Source organism: Giraffa tippelskirchi, chromosome 5 (assembly GCF_054371585.1).
Source record: "Giraffa tippelskirchi isolate mGirTip1 chromosome 5, T2T-mGirTip1v1.2.pri, whole genome shotgun sequence".
NCBI lineage: Eukaryota > Metazoa > Chordata > Mammalia > Artiodactyla > Giraffidae > Giraffa > Giraffa tippelskirchi.
In genome coordinates this window covers 167,392,942-167,416,828 of record NC_137279.1, presented here as the reverse complement: position 1 = coordinate 167,416,828, position 23,887 = coordinate 167,392,942, and the positions used below count along the sequence as shown (strand labels likewise).

The 23,887-nt window shown below is 44.5% G+C and overlaps 1 long non-coding RNA gene and 1 pseudogene across 5 annotated transcripts in view; both read right to left on the bottom strand.

The window, feature by feature from the left end:
* LOC145507469 (uncharacterized) overlaps positions 1 to 23,502 on the bottom strand; it is a 40,480-nt gene extending 16,978 nt beyond the window's left edge. Inside the window, exons 1-4 of one of the 4 annotated variants that reach the window (XR_014054885.1) lie at positions 23,226 to 23,502; positions 14,902 to 15,015; positions 14,648 to 14,790; positions 9,922 to 10,174 (exon numbers count right to left, since the gene is read on the bottom strand). This is a non-coding gene — a long non-coding RNA (uncharacterized LOC145507469). Of the gene's footprint in view, positions 1 to 9,921; positions 10,175 to 14,647; positions 14,791 to 14,901; positions 15,016 to 17,495; positions 17,851 to 20,040; positions 20,260 to 23,225 lie in introns of those variants that run through there. The other 3 variants (XR_014054886.1, XR_014054888.1, XR_014054887.1) reach the window with 3 other exon arrangements.
* LOC145507468 (solute carrier family 25 member 3 pseudogene) lies at positions 20,471 to 22,910 on the bottom strand (annotated as a pseudogene). The gene has a single exon (XR_014054884.1). The product of XR_014054884.1 is annotated as a solute carrier family 25 member 3 pseudogene (transcript).
* Positions 23,503 to 23,887: the final 385 nt, after the last annotated feature.

Sequence of the window (23,887 nt, the reverse complement as noted above, 5' to 3'; positions counted from 1 at the left end):
GATGTTTTGGTACATGTATACCCTCTGAGAAACTATTACCCATCTCGAGAGTGAATTTATCCATCACCACCACAAATGTCCTTGTGCCCCTTTGAAATTGGTTTCCTCCTGGCCTCTGCCAGGCAACCCCATCCTCCAAGCCAACACCAGTCTGTTTTCTGTCACTACTGATTAGTTTGCACCTTCTAGAGTTTCCTATGCACTCTTGTTTTTATCTGGCTTCTTTCACTCAGAATAATGATTTTGAGATTCATTCATGGTGTGATGTGTATTGATGGCTCATTTCTTGGAATCTTCCTTGAATTCCTGTGATAAGTCCTACATGGTCACAGCCTATTATTCTTTGAATACTCTTGGCTTGCTAATAGTTTCCTGAGGCCTTAAGCATCTGTATTCCTTAGTGAGGGTGGTAAACTAAGATTTGGACCCAGTAGAGACTGGCCAGATAGCCAAGAGCAGCCTAGAAAAACCCTGACAGAAGCTTCAGCGTGCCATCAACAAGAATTTAGGAAATGATGTGATTGCATGAGTCTGTATCCATGTGCAAACCCACATGGGCCCATGATGGGCTCCTATTAATGAGAAACCAGAGCTTTTTCCCCTCACTGGCCACAGAGTGGGCTTGTGCTGAATTAATTGACCCATCTCTGTGTGGGGCTTCCTTAAAAGGAGGAAATAACCAGTAGCTTTATTTTATTTTATTAATTCCATAGAGAATTCACAAGGGTGAAAAGTCAAATAATCGTGATAAAATGCTTGGAAAAAGCAGACCCGATCCATGACAAGTTTGGGGAAGAAAGCCATCATGTGGCCACTAAAGCAAAGCAGGGATTCAAGATTTTTTAGGACAACTAAGAATCTTCTTCCTGCTTATCACATCTGAGAAAAATAGCATCCTCTGAGAAGATACCTGAGCAAGGAGGGTGGGTGGGAGAGGGGCCAGGGTGAAGGGAGTGGAAAGTGAGGGGAGAGAGAGGCAGAGCAGAGAGACAAAAACCTGGAAGGACAAGAGAGGGGAAAGGGGAGAAAAGAGACAAGGAGATGGAGAGAAAAGGAACCGGGGAAGAGAGAAAGATGTTAGGCATTTAAACAGGCATTGGACAAGGAAAGCCAGTTAGCACTGTTGTTGTTGTTGCTCAGTTGCTCAATTGTGTCTGACTCTTTGTGACCCCATGGACAGCAGCACTCCAGGCTTCCCTGTTCTTCACCATCTCCCAGAGTTTGTTCAAACTCATATTCATAGAGTCTGTGATGCCATCCAACCATCTCATCCTCTGTCGTCCCCTTCTTCTCCTGCCTTCAATCTTTCCCAGCATCAGGGCCTTTTCTGGTGAGTTGGCTCTTCACATCAGGTGGCCAAAGTATTGGAGCTTCAGCTTCTGCATCAATCCTTCCAATGAATATTCAGGGCTGATTTCCTTTAGGATGGACTGGTTGGATCTCCTTGCAGTCCAAGGGACTCTCAAGAGTCTTCTTCAACACCACAGTTTGAAAGCATCAATTCTTCGATGGGCTCAGCCTTCTTTATGGTCCAACTCTCACATCCATACATGACTACTGGAAAGACGATAGTTTTGACTTATACTGATCTTTATTGGCAAAGTGATGCCTCTGCTTTTTAATACGCTGTGTAGGTTTGTCATAGCTTTCCTTCCAAGGAGCAAGAGTCTTTTAATTTCATGGCTGAAGTCACCGTCTTCAGTGATTTTGGAGCCCAAGAAAATAAAATCTGTCACTGTTTCCATTGTTTCCTCATCTATTTGCCATGAAGAGATGGGACTGGATGCCATGATCTTAGTTTTCTGAATGATCTTAGATTTTTAGCACCCTCCCTGAGGCTTTAAGCAGAGTACAGTAATGGTACCTGAGCATCCCTGGGGGCGGGAGGGTAAGGGCGTAAGGAGACGGGCTGTGCTGTGGGTTGAACTGTGTCCTCCAGAAAGATGTGTTCAAGTTCTACCTCCCAGGACCTTGTGAACAAGACCTAATTCGGAAACAGGGTCTCTTTTTTTTCTTTTGGCTTCACCAGGAAACTTGTTGGATCTCAGTTCCCTGACCAGGGATTGAACTTGGCCCTGGTAGCACGGAGTCCTAACCACTGGACCATCAGGGAATTCCCTGGAAATAGGGTCTTTGTAGGTATATTCAAGTGTGGTCACACTAGATTGGGGTAGGCCTTATAATAAGAAGCTTAGACACAGACACACAAACACAGAGAATGCTGTGTGACTAGAGACTGGAGTGATATGTCTGCAAGCCAAGCACTGACAAGCATGAGCAGAAAACAGAAGAAACTGGAAGAGACAAAGAAGGAACCTCCTCTGGGCCCTCCAGAGGGATAGTACTGCCCTGCCAGCACCTTAAGTTCAGACTTCAAGCCTCCAGAGAAAATCAGTTTTGGTTGTCTTATGCCATGGAGTCTGTGGTAATTTGTTCTGGCAACCCTGGGGAGTCCATACAGGGTCCCTATCAAACTGAAGCATCAGTAGCCTCTGTTCTGGGCTGAATCATGTCTCCCTAAATGTGTGTGTTGAAGTCCTAGCCCCCAATATTTCAGACTACGACTGAATTTGGAGATAAGGTCTTTAAAGAAGTAATTGCATTAAATGAGGTCACTAGGGTGAGCCCTATTTCACCTTGTAAGAGGAGGACATTTGGACACAGACAGATGGAAGGAAAACCATGTGAAGACAGAGGAGGAGGCAACATCTACCAGCCAAAGACAGAAGAAACCAACCCCATCGACCTTGAACTCAGACTTCTAGCCTCCAGAATCACGAGGAATACACTTCTGTTGTTGAAGGTGCCCAGGCTGTGGCACCTTATCATGGCAGCCCTAACAAATGGATACACCCCCAAAGCCCAGCATTCACCAGCCCCACTGTGGGGAGGGCAGCTGAAGCTTTTCCTGGCTGCTGCCATGAGTGTCTCAGGCAGGGATGGGAGGGGGCCGAGCTGTGCCTTGGGCTCCACCTGGCATCTGCCTAGCCCTTCCAGGAGCACAGAGTCTTCACCTGGAGCCCAAGTGACCAGCCCAAGTGTGGGGCACCTCTATGCCAAGCTCCCTGCAGTGCCTCAGCCTGGGCCCTGCCTCCTGTGGCCTCCACACCTGGGTAAATGGTTTTGACTTTTCAGTTCTGTCCTTAACCCTTCATTTTCTGCCAGGTCTGGGGATTCATCATTTAGAGCTGTCTACTGTTGCGTGGACAGCACTCCTAAGAACATCAGAGCAGAAAGATTTACCTTCCTTCTGTTTTGTTTTTGTTTTATTTTGAATACGTGAAGAAATTAAGGCTCAGAGAGGGGAAGAGACTTGTCCCAGACCACACAGTTATTTGGTGTCGCATTGATCAGAACACCAGGCTTCTGAAGCCAACCAAGACCTCAGCATGCTCAACACAAGTACCTTGTGAGTTCTCAGACAATCCAATTCAGTTATTGTTTTTTTTCTGCCTAACAGTCATATTAAGATTTAGGGTGGGCTATAGTTTTTTCCCCCCAAATTTAGAAGCCTTTCAGCATCTTATTTATTACAGCAAAATCCACATCACTGTTAATAAACCATGATTTAACAAAGAGCTTTTATTATAAAAATAAATTTCAGTAATAACTGCTCAACCAGACACTTTGCAATTAAAAATAAAACTGTGCAGTAAAAGAAATGCAGTTCACACCAAACTAAATTGTTCCCTCTCCATGCCCTCCACTTGCTAGGAGTCCACAATACTGCTTCCCAATTTCAAACCGTTTGCTGGCATTAGGCTGTTTAGTACTGCTCTGTTCTCCAAATAATTGGACAATTTCATATTTTTAGCTCAGGATTGATTCCCTAACAGATAGTCACGCATCCTTTCAGTCCATAACAACCAGCTCTATCAAGAAAATAGGGAGCTGGCAATACCCACCACCACCCCCAGCCTATCAAAGACGATAACATCACTGTTTACACAGCCATTGAAAGTGGCTCTTTGCTTAATGCAACCCTGAATTTTGATCTCATCACTGTCTAAGATAAAAGCTCAGGTGGTAAGAACCACATTGTATTAGTCTACTCGGGCTGCCATAACCAAAGTGTGAGTGGCTTCAGCCTCAGATGCCTCTCATTTTCTCACAGTTCTAGAGGCTGTAAGTTTGAGATCATGGTGCCAGGTTGGTCAGTTTCTAGAGAGGTCTCTCTTCCTGGGTGGTAGACAGTGGCTTTCTCATTGTGTCCTCAGAAAGCAGAGAGAGGAAGCAAGCTCTCTGATGTCTCTCCTTATGAAGACACTAATCCCTTCATGAGGGTCTCCACCCTCGTAACCTCATCTAAACCTAAGTACCTCCCAAAGGCCATGTCTCCAAATACCATCACATTGTGGGGTTAGGGCTTCAACACATAAATTTAGAAGGGGATATAACTTGGTCCATATACCCATCTACTGGGCTTCCCAGGTGGCATTAGTGGTGAAGAACCCACCTGCCAAAGCAGGAGATGTAAGAGACATGGGTTTGATCCCTGGATCAGGAAGATCCCCTGGAGGAGCTCATGGCAACCCACTCCAGTATTCTTGCCTAGAAAATCCCAGGGACAGACAGAGCCTGGCAGGCTACACTCCATGGGAGCACTAAGAGTTGAACACGACTGAAATGACATAACACGCATGCACGCACCCATCTACTAAAACAGTTTACTGGTTATTTCCATAGTGTTCATGTGCAAATTTGCACTTGGAATCTTATTAGTGAGAATAGTTTTTTCTCTTGCATGTCCCTCATACAAAAACGTTTTTTTCTGGAAGCAATTTTCCCTTTTGTATGCTAGTGAGGACAATTGAAAAGGAATGCAGTAGGTTTGAATCCTATTAGTTAAAAGCAAGTGGAAGGGTTAATTGATGCTCACAGCTCTGGAACTGCTCTTTTTAGCTGCAGAGGCTCTGAACTACTCCCAGTAGGAGATCCCAGGGATCTCTGATAATTTCCCCCTGATTATTGCTGTAATAATTCCTCTCTCCTCAAACCTTTCTGTAGTTTATGGGTGAAATAGCTTCTAGAGAAGTGAAAAAATTAAGCAAATGCCTTTGATCATAAGTGCAGATAATACACATCGCACAGACTCTCTTTTGTGAGGGTTTTCTATACATATTGACACAGCTAATCTTTGCTTCTGCAGCACGTACATAAATATTAACCAAGATGACTGGCATATGGTACTGTTATATGTCTTTTAAGAAAACCTCCAAGTGAATCCAATATTTCCCATGTGGCACCTGATACACTGTGGGCGTGGGATATTTATAGAGCAGTAATAATGATATTTGAAAACACTGTAATGTCTTAAGGCTCTATTTCCCTGCAAATTTCATCTCGAAGGCTGTATTTTGCAGACATCAGCTTCTGCCAGCCCTACACAGGGATGGCTAGAATGCTGAGCTTTGTTGAGATTCACAAATGGCCATTTTCTCTGAACCCCTCAGAAGGAAAGTCACCTTGTCAGGTGGATGGGAAATATTTGCAGGTAAGGACTTGCCTCTTGACTTGGCCTTCCAATGGGGGTCTTTTGCCCTTCAATAGAATTAAGTTTCAAATGCATTTCCCCTTAAAAGCCTCAGCAGTGCCTCATACTACACATGGTAGTTCAGGAGATTGTCAAATCAAAGAGTTAGGATCAGATGATCGGGGAGTGAACATAGTTACCACTTTAATCATTTCTCCTTGCCCCTTTTTGAGCCAAGGAAGACATTGGTTTGGTGACAGAGGTAGAATTGGGATCTTTTTGTTCCTATCCCAGTGCTCACTTCATCAATCCTGGTTTGTTTCTGTAGCTAATAGAATAATACATCTTACCAGATTTAGTCCTATTGCATTTAATTTTACAGTGTTTACCAGAAAGCCTACTAGGATAATATCTCTCACTTTGGAGTGTCTACTAGTTGCAGGCCCTTGCAACCCAACATTTAATTGTTATAAGAATCTTACAGGGCAGGCATCATCATCCCCATTTTACACAAGAGATGACTAAGGCTCAGAAACTTCAAGCGTCCAAAGTCCCAAAACTAGTACACCATTGAGTCAGTATTTGAAGCTAAACCTATCTGACCCTGTAGCCCTGCTCTTGTTACCAGAGTTGAAGAGTAAAAGATGAAGTTGGAGATAGAGTCCATCCACCTGAGCAGGGTATGTCATTCTGTCTGTCCAGGCCAGAGGCATGGGCACTGGGTATTCACATTGTAGCCTGAGCTCCATTACAAGTTAGCCACTGACTGCCAATCTGTCAGGCGCAGGGGACCCTGCAAGAGTACTCCAGCTATGTGGGAGACATCTGTCCACAGACAGTAATAGTACCTGAGGATCCAGACTAGACACAAGGACAATTCGGGGCTGTAAACTTAACCCTTGAGGTTGAGAGTTGCCTCCCCAGAGATGGCAATGCAGGAGCTGGATCTGGAAGGATGGCGAGGAGTCAGTCAGTTGAAGAAGGGGGCTGCGAGGGGAGGAGGAACTCCAGAAGTCAGAAGGGTAGAGAGGGAGGACCTAGGCTAGAGTGGTTGCAGAGATCAGATCCCAGAGAGTCATGATGTATTGCCAAAGCCAGGGGTAGATTCCACCCAGGGTGGTTGGGGAAGCCCTGAAGATCATGGTTGGGGAAGGAGGTCTGACTTGCACCGATAACCCATTCAGTGTAGAAGGAGAACTAGAAGAGGTCGTGAACCTGGGGCCAAGGTGCCCGGGAGGCTAATGTAAAAACCCAGACCTCAGGTGACCATGATCTGAACCAGAGAGATAGAGAAGGTAGCCCATCAAGACCTATTCAGAAGAGAGAATAGACAGCCTGTGGGAAGGGAGAGGGGACTCAAGAGGACTCCCAGGTCACAACTCAGTACAAGAGGGGTGGTTGGTGATGCCAGCAGTTTAGCCTGGGAACACAGAGGTTGAGATTTCCCAGGGAGAGCTGGAGCCAGGGGACAGGGGAGTGGACAGAAAGATCAGGAGAGGAGTGAGGGGTTGAACCAGAGGTTTGGCAGGATGGATAGAATGACAGTTCTGAATGTCCAGAAGTGCTAAGAAGCCAGCAGCACTCAGCCACCCAGGTAAGCATGCAGAAGGGAAACCCCTGGACAGTCCTCTGGTCTGGTTTGCCAGGAGGGTGTGAAGAGCACTGGTGTGTGGCTGGAATCTGGGCCTGATGAGGAGGGGGCATGGGGCCAGGACACATGCACAGACCATGAATTTTCCAGGACCTGCAAGAAGCCATAGATGATGCTTGTATCATTTACTTCTCCAGACAGTAACTGTTGGTGCCAGGAGGACCCATGTTCAATCTTAGGGGGCCCCACAGTCAACAGGGACCAGACCCCAAAGCAGCTGCTTCAAGCACAGCGTTTGCTGCCCCTCTTCCTTCCTGCGAGAGGCTGGCTGTGCTGCTGGATCAGCAGGAGAGCATATCCAAGCAAGTGTTTCCTGGGCAACCGCATGCTTCAGGACACGCATGCCCAGGGCCGTGTGGAGGACACGGGGAGCGCTGGACCAGAGTGCACACCCACCACTCTGTCACCGCGCTCGTTACCCTGCCCATGACCCAGGAGATCCCTGAGGTCCCTTCTGGCTCTCTGAAGTCATTAATGCCATCTATGAAAGGAGCACACACAAAGGAGAGGGAATTTAAGAGAAGCGGTCATAGGGCAGATTGCAAGCTCTCTCACAGGGCAAGCTAAGCACATCCACGGTGGAGGTTAGGGCCACGTGCCAGGGCCTGGCTGGGAGTCTAAGCACTATTGGAGAACTGAGGGAAAGGAGAATTCCCTGTGCGCCCGGGAGTCGGGGACGGCCTCTCTCCCTGATGGCCATCACTGTTTCTGATCTCAGGAGTCTCTTAAATGACACACAGGCCAGCTTTTAAAAGATCTTGGCAATAAACAAGTCCAGTAAATAGGACCCCTGGAGGGTGCAAGGTGACATGCTAGGTGCTGTATATGTGCACTTAGCTGCAAAACTACTTCTGCAGGTGAATACTATTATCCCCCTTTAAAAAATAATTATTTCTCTGGCTGCACTAGGTCTCAGTTGCAGTATGTGAGATTCTCCACTGCAGTGCACTGGCTTTTCTCTCTAGCTGTGATGCTCGGCAGTAGTTGTGGCGTGCAGGCTTAGTTGCCCTGCTGGATGTGGGATCTTAGTTCCCTGACCAGGGATGAAGAACACGTCCCCTGCACTGGAAGGCAGACTCCCAATCACAGGACTACCAGGGAAGTCCTCCCTGACCCCCGCTTTTCCTATAAGGAAATCAAGGCTTGAATGGATTGGGGAACTTGCCAAGGTGACTGTGCTGGAATCAGAATGCATGACTGTCTGACTCCAGGTCTGTCTGCCCACAAGGAGGTCCAGGGACCTTCAGTCTGTCCAGGCAGAAAAAAGGATAGCTGCTATTGGGTCATAGACATTTCTGAGGACTCATGAGATGTTTAATTCACCCCGACTGGCCAAGTAGGTACTACCAAGGAACTTGTAATATGAAGAGCGACCTTAGAGGGGTTTTAGGGAGACAGCTTTTATGGGGTTTAGACCCTTGCAAGAGCCAAGTCCTGTAATCAGCCAGCAGCAGGGGCCGGCTTGCAGCTGCTGAGAGACTGTCACTTTCTCATAGTACACAACCCCACAGCAGCTCCATGGTGGCAGCATTTCAGTGGTCTAATTGCCACACATCTGCCGGCCGCTCTGCTGCTGACAACTGGATGTGACAGATCAGCTGGAGGGCGTGGGAGCCGATGAGTCTGGGAGGGAGCAGCATGTGCTGTGTGTGGGGGGCTCCTCCTCTCCTACCACAGCCCTGGGCCCCATGCACAGACCTCCATCTGTGCAGGCATTGCTCACCCCTAACACAGCCTGGCAGGTGCTCTGCCAAGGGGAGGTGGGATGAGGGTCTGGCTGCAACTGTGACTCATTTTTGTGGCAGGAGATTGATGAGTTGTTACAGGGTGACTGCCTGCCATTTAGTTTGCTGCCTTCAGGAAAGGATGAAGCTGGTGGAAACAAATTCAGTCATTCCGATTTAGTGAAAGGCGTCTTGAGGCCTTTCCCTTCCTTTCTGTGTCACTCCTGGAGCCTTGAGTCCTAAGGAGCTTTTTATTCAAAACAAATTTATTTCTAAGGCATTGGCCCATTGTCCTTTGAGAAACTTTATTCAGAGTGGAGTTGGCAGAGCTGGTTGTATCTTCTAACCACACTTGGGCCTGCAAAGACATGGTGTGCTGTGTCCTGTGGTATTTTGCTTCTAGAAGGATGACTTTAATGTTCAGACTCTACGTGACTGAGGTGCCCACTACAATTATTGATAATTATGATGTCTTGCTGAGAAATCACTGTGGGATGGGGGCTCTACAGAAGATAAACTGACACACACATTCCTGCCTGGTGGACTCAGAATCTAAACGTAGTTGTGTGTAGAGTTCAGTCATGGCGTGAAACACAAAGAATTCTCTCATGCTGTGTGTGTGTGTGTGTGTGTGTGTGAGTGTGTGTGTGTACTCACGCATGCTTGGGGGAGCGGGTGTCACTGAAAGTACCTCTAAAGAAAAAACCCTTTCCCAACAGTGCATGTGGATGTAATCTAACCTAAAATCTTTTAGATTACCCTAGTAATCTAAAAGGAGGTAAGAAACGAGAGAAATAAAAGACTAAAAAATTAGGATATTTTAAGACTGAAAATGAGGCTTTGTTTGTTACATAGAGAACGTCACAAAGAGAATGTCAATCTTTCAATAAAGGCTGCAATTATCAGAGTGACAGGCCTCTGGCTCTCATTCCTTAATATAGGAAATATTGATCAAGATTCCAACAGTGCCAATTTTTAAAAATAATAGAAATCCCCAAATGTCAAATTCTATTGCTATACAAGTTACAATCAGTCACTGATAGACACGTTTAAAAAAAATTAGGAGGATTAAATTTATGAAAGTTAATATGCTTCTTTACTCAGTGATTGGGATCCTGGAACAGACCCTCATAAGGACAAACCATTTTTAAAATACTGTGGAGGGATTCATCATGTAGAATTCATCCTGGCATATTTGATGTCCTAGTGCACTTCCAGCATGGGCCACATTCTCTTTTGAACCATGGTTAAATAAGAGAGGGGTCTCACATAAACAGATGGGGGTGAGAGCCTGGATAGACAAGCTGGACGAGGGAGCAGGTGAGCCTGGAGGCAAAGCAAACACAGGAAAGAGAGGACGTTAGAGGAGTAACCTGGGTGAGCCAGCCAATGAGAGAGGCTCATCTTAGGTGAGGTTTACACATAGCTTTCCAGGGCCTCTGCAGACAGTGACTGACTTCTGTCCAAACCCCACGGTTAGGCTTGACTCGCAGTTCTGTGGCTCCCTAGCTGCAGGGCCTTCAGCATGTTATTCAGTTTCTCATGCCTCAGTTTCTCATCTGCAAAATGGAGCTCTTTCTTATGGGCCTGTCGTGAGGACTCAGTGAGTTTATTCATCTAAAGGGCCTGACACCATGGTCAAAATGTGTTAGCTATTATTAATCAGAGGAGTGAGTGTATTTTTTCACTGTTTGGCTACCCAACAATTAAATATCTTCCTTTTGTGTGGGTCCTGGTGGGAGGTAGGCCTTACCCTGCATGTAGAAGGTGAAATGTGGGCCTAGGCCAGTCAAATGTGTGTCTTTTCCTGGGATTTTAGTCCTGAGGGAAAAAGACAAAGGTTTGGACTATGCTTAGAGATGAATTGCAGAGCTGGTGGCTGTGAGGAAGGGTTAGCTGGACCATGTGATGGGGCAGCCAGAGTTTGTCCTAAAGAAAATCAACCCTGAATATTCATTGGAAGGACTGATGCTGAAGCTCCAATACTTTGGCCACCTGATGCAAAGTGCTGATTCACCGAAAAAGACTCTGTTGCTGGGAAAGATTGAAGGTGAAATAAGAAGGGGGTGGCAGAAGATGAGATGGTTAGATAGCATCAGCGATTCAATGGACATGCATTTGAGCAAACTCCAGGAGATAGTGGAAGACAGAGGAGCCTGTCATGCTGCTCTGGTTCATGGGGTGGCAAAGAATCATACACGACTTAGTGACTGAACAAGTTGGCATGACCTCACCTGACTAGCTCCTGCCTACTATTCTTCCAATAAATATCTTTTCTGCTGAGTTAGCCAGAGGTCATCCTGTGGTTTGCAACCTAGAACTCTATGAGGAACCATGGTCACCAGTGTTGTCAAATACCACTGTCCCTAGAGACTGGGGGAAGGAGTGCCGCCCTTTGCCATCGTCTCAGACTGGGGAGAGAAAATCAGCCCTCAAATCCACCAAAGAACCCAGGATGACCTCACAGTTGCCCAGCAAGGCCCCAGGGCAGAAATCCTGCAGAGGGAGATCTTGCCAGACTGCTCTGAAGGGTCCGGAGCATCAGGGCAGAAAGCTTAGGAGGGCAAGATAGGCAGGAACCACACACTGTACCTCTGAACTTGGAAATGGCATGGGGCCAGGAGGCCGGAGGTCAGGGGAGATGAGCAGACATTTACTCAGGATCTGAACTGTGGCTTTTTGGTCTCTAATCCTTTACTATTTTTCTGCCAACTGCTTCTTTGCAGGGAACATGAGAATTTTCTGCAAGTCGGGCAAGGGTAAGATTATCAGTTTGTTGCAAATTACATGGTAAACACCAGCCCTCTGGTTGAGGCAGTTACTGAGTCTCTTTGTTAGATTAATAAGATTACAACAATCTGGGCAGAATTTCAAGTGTTTATTTTCAAACCTTATTTCAGAGGGTGGTAGTAACATATTACCAGGCCTTTCTGGAATCTACATGTTTCTGCTCTAAGCATCTATTTCTCCACATATGTTGGGGGAGAAAGTCATTATTCTTCAGCCTCTGACAGTTTATTGTGAGTGCCCTATGGCCCATTTTTTTTTTATCACAAAATCAATGTTTAACACCTCCGTAGTGTCACCCTTGTCCCACAGACTTTAAAGGGCAGACTGACTGTCCTTCAGTTTGTAACTATATGCATTTCAACAAAATTGACTCGAAGTGAAATTCTGTAACACAAACCCTATTTCCCCCTTGACTCATTTTACTACATGATGGATGTTGCAGAACATCCTTGGCAAAAACACAGCACCTCCACCCTCAGTGCCGTGAGGGACAGTTCTGGGGGACACATGGGCATAGCTGGGTTGGTAGCTGGGGCGACTCTTCTCGCTGCTCTTTGGGACCTCTCATCACAACCTGCGCTCCGGACTCACTGCCTAGCACTGTGCCCTGCGTGCTGCAAGGACTGTGGGGGGAATAAGGGATGACGGAAAGCCATCTCTGCCTTCACGGCAGTTCCCTGACGCCCTATGGATTCTCATGCTCCCGGCCCAGGTTAAGCCAGTTCCCTCAACCTGCTACACCTTTCCCACCTCATCACATCCGTCCAGACCCATGCATAGGGCTGCTCTTCTGGATCATCCCTAAGCTCTCAGCCTTCCCGGGTTCCATATTCATACTGGTCCTGGAGTTGCCCACCTGGTTTTAGATGTGACTTCCTTTCTTCCTGTCTGATTCTCTGTGCTCTTTGGGAGCATTTCAAATTCATCTTTATATCCTCCATGGTGAGCTTGTTATTTGCTCAGTCATGTCCAACTCTTTGTGACTCCATGGACTGTAGCCCACCAGGCTCCTCTGTCCCTGAAATTCTCCAGGCCAGAATACTAGAGTGGGTTGCCATTTCTTTATAATGTACCAAAATTAGGAATTTAGTAAATGGATGAATGAATGATAAAATGAATGAGTTTGTAAATAGAGATACAAATAGTAGATAAAAATTTACAAATGAGATAAAATAGTAATTAGCTTTTTCTAAGGGCTTTTCAGTTGATGAATTTCAGAAATGTCATACTCATCTGTTTGTACGATCCTCATGGCAAATTAGAAAGGTAGTTCCAATTGTTTGAATTTTGCAAAGAGGTTAAATCATAACAATAATAACAGCTTTAATGTTTGAGGACCGACATCCTCTTTTAATCCTAAATTACTTTACTGTGCAAAGTAAACCGTCACCTTTTACACTTGGGGAAACTGAGTCTCAGAAACTTGTCTAAAGCCATAGCCAGGATTAGAACTCACATTTTGGGACTCCAAAACCTATTTAGTACCTGACATGATATTGGCAGAAAGAGGATGGAGCCAATCCCAGCCAGATCAAGGGTCCCTGGGCTAACCCTTGAAGGACTGAAGTGAAGGTCGGTGAGGGATGGGCAGCCTGGTCAGTGAGACTGACATGGGCAAAGGAAGGGAGGTGGAAGCAGGCAGGCCAGGCTTGGAGCCTGGGGCCTGAGGGACAGTGAGGGGGTGGGCAGTGGCCTGGGAACAATTCATGTTAGGGGCCAGGAGGGACGTGCCATAACCAGCCTCAGATGCTTGGGGGTAAGGTGCTTGGGCTTTATGTTCTGCCCAGTAGAACCATTGTGGATGGGATGAATTCTGCAAGGCCTTTGAAGTATTCTGCTATGTAACTGGGGGCAGGAAGCTGAAGGCAACGAGACTAGTTTCAGGCTCTGGCAATAATTTGGGGGGTATTGTTAGAAAGAGCAGTAGGAAAAGAAATCTAAAATTTGCGTCTAATTCATTTGACGGCAGCCAGTGTCTTCTATCTTCTTTGGCAAGAGGGCCATTTTTCTATGTTGTATTTTGCACACAGAAATCTGCATAGAGTGATTTGCATACCAAAAACACACTTGTGAAAGAAACTGTTTGCCTAGGAGCCAGGGAGAGATGGGGTTGCCACTGTTGGCTTCTATATACACAGCACCCCCAGGATACTTGCTTTTCATCTCCCTATATGCTGCATTTCCCACAAAGTGTTATGCACTTCATGATGCATTAAAAATTAAAGCAAATAAATCCTATACATAACCAAGAACAACCATAACAACAATCCAGCACAACACAGGATAAATCTTTCCTAACAGCCTTCAACTCTTTACTAAGGAGCTGGTAATACTAAGTGCCATAATACATTGAGCTTTTGTTTTACATCAGGTGTTTTACATGAATTTTTCACTTTCACTTTCACTGCTAATTCTCACAATCAGTCTTCAGGGTAGGTGCTGCAGTTCCCCGTTTTCTTTATGAGGTAACTGTGGCTTGGGGAGGTAAGCTAACTTGTCAAAGCCATGAAAAGGCAGTGGTGAAGCCAGGTTTGGAAACCTGGTCTGACTGCTCAGCCCTTCCCTGCCACTCCTGCCCTCCACTGCCTCTCTCCCCAGCCCCAGTTTTGCCGCAGACCATCATCGTTCCATTTCCAAGGGTCGAGTCTAGCAGGCTGGGGTGGTGGGGACACACGCTGAGAAAGGTGTATGTACCACTTTGGCTTCCTGCCATGGTTTGAGACTAGAGCCTGAAAGCAGGACAGCCAGTGTCAAGTCTCAGCAAAGATGCCCGAAAAAGGAGTTCAGTGACAGACACGGGATGAATGGGCAATGGCCTGTAAGTCAGAGGATGGGGGGGAGGGGCGGAGAGCCAGATCGGCTGCTGCACAAAGAAGGTACATGGTAGTTGAGATGCAATGGAACCCTCCCTCTCGGTGCCCATGCGCCATCACCAATTCAGTGCCAGCCCAGCTGTATTCTTGGAAACAGAGAATGGTTTTGTGTGTGCTTAATTATAATGCTACTTACAGAGAATTTATCAGCAGCAAATTAGATGCTTGGTGTATTTCTTAAGGAAAAAAAATTGGTAGTGGCTCTTTGAAATCTGTTCATCTGATGAATCCTTTGCAAATTTTCCCAATATGCAGCATTTGAAAGAAAATCGGCCATTTCTGGAAAGTCAATGGGGGAAAAGTGCAGAATGAAAAGACTAAGGATGACTGTAAAAAAGGTTTACAAACATTTGCTTTCTTTTAAGTTGTTTCTGTGTATGTTTTTCTCACCTGGTTTCTCTTTTTCCGGCCATGGTAGCAGAATTTAGATCTAATCATATTTCATTATCCATGGACCGCCATTGTCCAGATTCCTGGCTTTGAGACTTCATTAGGGATTAGTCACTGTTAGAAAGCAGTTTTACCGACACTTTCAGTAATAAATCCCTTGTGATATGATCTAGAGCAGCTCTGTCTCATAGCAAGTTTCAGGCTAAAGCAAGTAATGTGACAGCAAACTGTTTTGAAGGCAGACAAATCTGGTTTGAATCCAGGTTTTGTCAACTATAGTTTTACCTTATTTAATCTGAGTTTCCTCATTTGTTAAAAAAAAAAAAAAGGAAAAGAATATATAAGGGCCGACCCTGGTTGCCTACCCAACAACCATTTACCTCTTCCTTGCTAATGACAGCAACAGAAAATCTTGGTTTTGTTCAGGTCCCATGTGCCTAACTCCAAAGATTTATTGCATTGGTCTAAGCCATCCATTCTTGTCAGTGATTGGTTTATAGGGTCTACAGGAAAGCATGTGACCTAATTCTGGCCTATAAGATCAAAGGGGAAATCATCCAGAAGCTTCTGAGAAAGATTTTCTTCTCTGATAAGAAAGACATGTGAAGAGAAAGCCCATCTGCTTTTGCCTGCCTTGCTTCCTGATCCTGATGCTGTTGCTGAGACGTGATGTTTGATGTTGTGGCAACCATCTCTTGAACACAAGGGGAAACATCAGGACATACAACAGATGGCAGAGGAGAAGGACCAACCAGAAGAGCCTAAGTCCCTGGGGACAACACTGATATGCTGAACCAACCTCGGTCCACTTGTCTCCAGATTTCTTCTTAAAAATTAGTGTCTTTATGGTTTAACCTGTTGTGTAATAGATTTTGTGTTGCTTGCAGCCAAAAACAAAAACAAAAAATCCTTAATTTATATAAGTAAGAAACTCACAAAATGATTCTAAATAAATGATACATTGTATGTACTTAGCACAATGCTTGGTACACTAAATGGTTGCTAAAAATATTGGTAACAGCATTTATCAGACATAGGTAATGACCTGAAAAAGCAAAAGTTTCAAAACACCACACAGATAAATAAGATGAATGATACTGATTTAGCAAAACCAGAAAGCTTCATATTCTTGGTAAGGGTCAGGGGAGACATTACGGTATGAGACAATGATTACATCAACAAATCCTCATATCTGGGAGTAAGATGTAACTACAGCCAGAATTCAAGCACTATTGCAGATGAAAGGACCATGGTTCTTTGCCAGGTTTCCATCCATCCTCTTAAAAATGGACAATCACCCTGTCAGCAGCTCACGATTCATACCTGAAGACTAACAATTATGTGTATGTGAATTACCAGCCTTGCAAAGGGGCAGAGTTCTTTCAACTCACAGAATCTCTTTCAGAATACCAAATTTTACTATTATTTTCTGAAAACATGTTATATTTCTTTATGGCAGGAAAGCTAGACATGCTGCTGCTGCTGCTGCTAAGTCGCCTCAGTCATGTCCGACTCTGTGCGACCCCATAGATGGCAGCCCACCAGGCTCCCCTGTCCCTGGGATTCTCCAGGCAAGAACACTGGAGTGGGTTGCCATTTCCTTCTCCAATGCATGAAAGTGAAAAGTGAAAGTGAAGTTGCTCAGTCGTGTCCGACTCTTAGTGACCCCATGGACCGCAGCCTACCAGGCTCCTCCGTCCATGGGATTTTCCAGGCAAAAGTACTGGAATGGGTTGCCAGTGCCTTCTCCAAAGCTAGACATAGATATACATATATTAAAAACACAATTTAGAAATATCATTTCCTTAGAAATGTTGTTGTTGTTTAGTTGCTAAGTCATGTCCAACTCTTGCAATCTCATGGACTGTATCCTGCCAGGCTCCTCTGTCCATCTCATGATAGCTATTTTTTAGTGAGATTAAATTCATTTAACACACAATTAACCATCTATTTTAATTTTATTTATTTATTTATTTATTTTGGCCATGCCTGGTGGCATGTGGGATCTCAGTTCCCCAGTCAGGGATCAAACTCGTGTCTCCTACATTAGGAAGATGGAATCTTAACCGTTGGACTGCCAGGGAAATCCCAATGATTAATCATTTAAAATTATACAATTAAGTGGCATTTAATGTACTCACAATATTCACAATGTTCGACTCACTCCACTTTCAAAACTCTTTTACCACACCCCTGGGAAAAATACTCCATGTCCATTAAATAAGCCCTTCCCATTGCCTTCATCCCAACCTCAGTTAATCATTAATCCGCTTTCTGTCTCTATGGATTTGCCTATTTTGATATACTACATAAAAGGATTGTATATTACAGTCATATAATATGTGACCTTTTGTGCCTGGCTTCTTTCTCATCCAAGTAACAGCGTGCATCAGTATTTTGTTCCTTTTTATGGTTGAATAATGTTCCACTGCATGTGTATATCACAGGCAGTTTATCCCTTCACCCCATACACTGTTAGACATTTGAGTTGTTTCTACCTTTTGGCTTTTCATGGTATTTTAACATCCCACTTGTCATCATCCTAGTCCAGGCTACCATTCTCTCACCTGGATTACAGCAACATTTTAACTAACCTCTCTTCTCCACTCTATTTCTTTCCACACAGCAACTTGAAGGCCATTCCATGCTTGTAGTCACTTAGAGGTTTTCCAACTGCTCAAAGAACACTCTGGGTTCAAATATTCAACAAGAACTTCAGAGCCTGCAGTGAATGTTTACCTTTCTTGTCTACCTTTTTTCCTATTTCATTTCACATCACCCTCTCTGCAACTGAATGGCTCCAGCTAAAGTGAACTTCTCTCAGTTTCTCAAAACCATCAATACTTCTCTTTCTTCAAGAGAAGTGCACCTACTGTGCTGTGTATCTTCTCTTTGCTGGACTGACTCCTACCTATCCTCTAGGTATCATCTCAAACACCACTTAGATGTGGATGAGATGGTTAGATAGCATTATGACTCAATGGACATGAATTTGAGCAAACTCCAGGAGACAGAGAAGGACAGGGAAGCCTGGTGTGATGCAGTCCATGGGGTCACAAAGAGTCAGAAACAACTTAGTGACTGAAAAACAACATACAATACCCTATACTTCTTTGCAGCATTTGCCCAACTGTAAATTATTTTTCCTACTAGACTGTAAGCTCCACAAGGGCAGAAACCATGTGTTGTGCTCCTCATGAGAACCTGTCTGCCTACCACAATGCTTGGCACATGGTAGACATTGATCAATAGTGTTATAGACTGGGGCATGGGCAGAATTAGCAAACTGCCTCTCAAATTTTGGATACTCTCTGTAGGTCTCAAAGTATGTCAACTAAAATGGACACACATACAAACAAACCTTAGTTATAATTACATTGTTCGTACCCTCTCTACTTACCTACCCATCTAAATGGTAGAATTCAGGAAAACAAGACAAAGTTTTATAAATACGGAAGTTTCCTTTCAAACAGTTCTTTGCTTGTGATTCAAAAAATAACTGATATCTAAGACCACCTAAAACAAGCATACTCTAATTGAATAGTTGCCTATCAAAATGTCTGACTTCAGTGATTATTCTTGCCTTTGAAAGGATCTAAAAGAAAATGTTCTAAAGACACACTTGTACAGCAAGGAAAAATTCTCATAACATTAATACTTTCATTCTTTCCAGTCTTTATCAGTGTGGTTTAACATGTAAATACAGCTTTTGTTTTTCAAGATTTTACCTACTCTCTTTATTCACTTCTCAAAAAACAGATCAATGGATGAGATTACAGCTCCCTATCATGAAATTAATTTCAGATACTTGAAAAAGCTACTTTTAATCACCATCTGGGGGAAAAGATAAATATCCCAAGCCAGCTTTTTAGCTGTAGGTACTAAAGATTAGAGGGAAAAATTAGAGAATGTGGTAGAATAAAACCTCTTGCTGAAACTGCAGTACCACAGTTTTTTTTAAAAGCACTGTTTTTATGATTGTCAATCCCTTTAGGTTAAGAGCTCAGGCACTGAGTTGGTGCAGGAAATAATTTAAATATTAATTTAAATGTATTTAAGTATTTTGCAATTTGATTACTTATAAGTAATTACACCATAGGTTTTTCACAACTGAGACCATTACAAACTTTTCATTAGTGCAAAATTAGTAATGTTTTGTAGTACATACAAATAAAAGATTTTTAGAAAATATTTTTGAGGTACTATAAAAGCACTTTATGAAAAGGAGAGTCAATGGTTTTGTTAAGGTGCCGAGGTAAAGCAATGAAGAACAAGTGGACTCTGATTCAAACTGTATCAATTATTAGCTGTATGAGCAAGTTACATAGCTTCTGAATCTGTTTATGCATAAAATTGACTACTTCAAAGGCTGAGATTATGTGAAAAATGCATATAACATTTCTAACGATGCCAGACATACACTATGGCTTTTCTATCAGATATGCATGATTTCACAGAGTGGTAATTACAGACAAGGTAAAACAGTGAATAGAAGTTTCAATAGTTCCAAAGGAATAGTAACTAGGAATAAAAAATGCCTAATGACTCTGAACTCACATTATCTTTCTCAGTTTGAGTTTTATTCTTTATTGTGTGCTACCATGGCCTCTATTTAGTAAGACATTTGTAAACTACCACAAACAACAACAAAAAGGCAAATAGAAATCTAGGGACTGAATATGAAACCTGCTGACCCAGACTAAGTAAACCCATCCTCTTGACCATGTCCATGACAGTAAGGATCATACCAAACAGTTCTCCATAGATTATACTTGTCTAAACATGCATATTGTATATTACAGAAATTATCTGGTATTGTCAACAGAACAACCATCAAATACCACAGACCAGAACAAGTGGTCTCTTATTATCTTGAGACTCCATAGATTTTGTAGCAATTCCTTAAATTATATTACATTTGAAAGCAATTTAATAAATTAAAAAAAAATTATTTGGCTGCATTGGGTCTTAGTTGCAGCATGTGGGATCTTTGATCTTTCATTGTGGTATGTGGGATCCAGTTCCCTGACCAGGGATCTAAACCCTGCCCCCTGCATTGGAAGTGCTTAGTCTTAGCCACTGGACCACCAGGAAAGTCACAGCAATTTACTTAAAAAACTGTTGACCAAAGAAACTTACCACAAACATTTTGCAACGCTAGCCAAAAATATGCTGTTTCTGTGCAACTCTTTGTGACCCTATGAACTGTAGCCCACCAGGCTTCTCTGTCCATGGGATTTTCCAGATAAGAATACTGGAGTGGGTTGCTATTTCCTTCTCCAGGGGATCTTCCTGACCCAGGGATTGAACCTGCATCTCCTGCAGTATGGGCAGGCTGATTCTTTACCACTGAGCAACCTGAAAAGCCCAAACCAAAAATATATTTGTTTAAAAATTTTGCAGAAATGAACCTGCACAATTTAGTTCCTCAAAATTTATTATTTCCCTTCTTTGAGAACTTGTCTTTTCCACAAACCCGGAAACTAAAATACATTATGATCCTTCCCCTGCATCCTCCCTAACAAAGTAGAAACACTAAATTTCACTGCATCTCATTCACCAATTCTGATTTTTTTCTTCCAAGCTCTTTATTATCCAATCAAGACAGTTCAAACATATTTAGACACTTTTAACTTCAGTTAACCACTAAGCAGTTTACTATTACATAGTTAAAACATTAACATATCCTAAGTTTGTGTTTTTTAATACAAGGTGTTAGGGCAATTGTGCAACATTTTGGTTAACCATATCAAATATCTTATTGGAGTTTCTTATTCACATTCTAGAAACATCTCTAATTCACAGAATTTCACTTATTTTATAGTTTCCTCAATCAGAGATGTGAAGGCTACAGAAAACTGAAAATGTGCTTTATAACTTCAATAAATTTTATGAACCTCAACCATTGCAAAGATCAATGAAATATCTACCAAGGTAAATGAATGACATACCAAGTTAAATGAATGACATTTGTTACATTAAAAATGAAGTTTTCCTTTCAAGGTCACCAAAACCATTAATATTCAACCAAAAATTGTTGGAATTTGTAGGGTTTCATGTGTGTATGTGTTTAAATGTCAGGGTGGTATGATCTTCTTTGGATGTAAGGCTGTTGAAAGCTGAATTGTACAAAAGAAATCTTTAGAGAACAGAGACTTTTCTTTACATATTTATTCCCAGAGCCTGCCCTTCATCTCATCTTGGTTTTCCACATTGATCCAATTGTAGCACTTCCTGGAGGGAGCTATGTTCTAATCAGCAACATCAGGAAGAGAACAGGACAAAGCCAAATGAGAAAATGCAGATCTCATGTCATGCTCTTTGAAAAGAGTGTATGCTTTCTAAGCTATCTTGCTTTCTATGCTTTCTAAGCTAAGGAAATGTAAGTCACAATTTAACTTCTAATAATTTTTATCTGCAATGGACATGAACAAGAAATATGGAACGAATCCTTCATCTATTCAATAGGTGCACTATTTCTATTGAGATGAGCACCGTGTAGCAGAATTTTACTTTGTTCTCTGTCCCGTGTAGTTGGGCTGACCTTGAAACCTCATCAGTAGGCTCTTTTGTAGTGATGCTTGGATAATGTCCACTGAATGGTGAATCAAAGGAGATATAACCTAGAGACACTAAATCATCTAACATTACTTCCTGTTAAGAATTTTTTCCCCTTATAATTGCTGAAAAGCTATTGAGTTAAAGCAACCATGCCGACTCCCCAAAGACAATGGTCCAAACCCCCAAATGAAATGGTTGCAATTCTCTTGGATTGACAAAAAGCAGGAATCGATCACTTAAAGAAAACTAGGTCTGCCTGTTGTCACCTCTCCACAAACGTTAACATCCTACGCACTAGTATTATTTGAACATAATCCCCCATGGAATCGAAACACTGGTCAACGGTGGCCACAGGAGTCTTCCAATCCATGCCTACTTTCGGGATTTGGGCGCTTGAGGGACTGGAGGGCGAGGCAATTTGAAATAGACCTTGACCGAGTCGTAGATGAACCACTGCAGGGCAGTCAGGGTGCCAATCATGATGATCCGGGCGAACAGGCCTTTCCACACGCCCTTGAACCCCAGTCTGCGGAGAACCTCGAAGGCCGTGCTGCCCTTCTCCTTGTTCAAAACGGACACAACGGAATCCGCAGGGTGGGACACTACGGCGCAGAAGACGCCAGCGATGTAGCCGGCCACAAAGGTCACGGCCAGCTGTTCACTTTTGGTGCACTGGCTCTGCGGCTTGGGCACCACGTACTTGTAGAGAGCCTCGACCGTGCGCTCGAAGCAGGCAAACTTCATCATGGTGTAGGGGATCTGGCGCATCCAGAGCGGTGCCACGCCTTTGTAGAAAGCCCACAGGCCCTCCTCGCCATACATCTTGGGGGCTGCGGCCCGGAGCGTGCGGGCATAGCCCTGCTGTGTCTGCATGCGAACTTTCACCGCTTCCATTGGGGCCAGGGCCACGTCGGCGAAGAACTCGGCGCTGGCCGAGGCGGCCAGGTACAGCCCGGTTCTCCATTCGTAGGCTTTCTCCTGGCCCAGGAGCTCCGCATAGCGGATTTTGAAGACCTCGTAGAGGCCAAACTTGAAGAGGCCCTGCATGGAGTAGCCCAGAAAGGTCGGGGCCCAGCCTCGGGCAAGGCCGCGCAGCCCATCGTCCCGCAGTGTCACGCCAAAGCCGCTCAGGATGCCCTTGTACTTGCTGGGGTCCACCTGCATGCGGCACTTGACCAGGTCCAGGGGCACGATGGCCGTGTGCGTCAGCCCGCAGCTCAGCATCCCGCCCAGGCCGCACAGCAGTAGGTACTTCGTGGAGCCGTACTCGTAGCTGGACTCCTCCAAGGCTGCTGCCCAGGGCCTGCCCTTGAGTTGTCCCGCGCTCCTCCCCCGCAGGGCTCGGTAACCGCCAGCATCACACATGGCCGCGCTGGGTCTAGGCACACACTTCCCTTAGTCTGAGCTCTTTCCTCCCTCAGGGACCCCAGAGCGTTGCGCATGCGTCTGAGCTCCCCCCTCCCCCACCCCTCAACGTGAGCTTGCTAACCCAACGGTCTGAACGAGGGACAGGTCCCGCCAGAGCCCAAAGAACTTCGACCGCTCTCTACCTACCGACGCCTGCACACCTCCTACTGGCTTGGCGGCCTTTAGGTCTCAACTGGCTCCTGAAATTTTTAAGTAGGGGCATCGCCCCGCCCCTCACCTCCAGCACGGCCCTTCGCCCCGCCCTCAAGCTTTTGGGCGAATAGGCTTCTGGTAACGACAGGAACCCCGCCCCTCAACCCTCCTCAGCTTCCTCCTCAGTGGTCCCTAGGTCTCACCTTCCGTGGTAAGGCTTTCCGTGCCTGGTGCCTCAAGTGGCTTCTGTCCAGCTCAGCAGCTTAGTCTTCTACAAAGATGCTGAGAAAATAAATCAACAAGTACAAACATGAGTAAACACACGAATAGGCAAGTAAGTAGATGAGGAGATGAGTGACAGGGTGAAGAGTCGCCATGCACTCTTTCAGGAAGAGTTGCCTTCCTGAAAGGCCTTTCTGGAGTCCTCACTCAGACAGCCCGCTTATGGTAATGGTCATCTCCATGGCCACAGAATGTTCTGCGGAGGGAATGCACAGAGAGAACCAGGAACCTGGCATTAGAGGCCCAGTCCCTGAGCTTCCAGCCTTACCTAACATTCTTACGGTACAGACTGGGAGGATACCTCTCCCTCAAACCCACACTCCACTCGTTTCCCTCCAAGAGTTATTGTGGGGTCTTAGGAAGGATGGAGGTTCTCCCTAGATTGAGAGAGGGATGCTGATTATTTTCATTCATTCGATGTTGTTTCATTGACAACTGAATCCCTGCCATTATTTTGGAGATTAGGAAAGTCAAAAATCCTCTTTCCTTTTAAGGGAGCTTGTAGTCTCATTGGCCTGGAAAATGAGAACTAAATGATTCTACTTGTAAATCAGTGCATATATTCATACATTTACTTACTGTG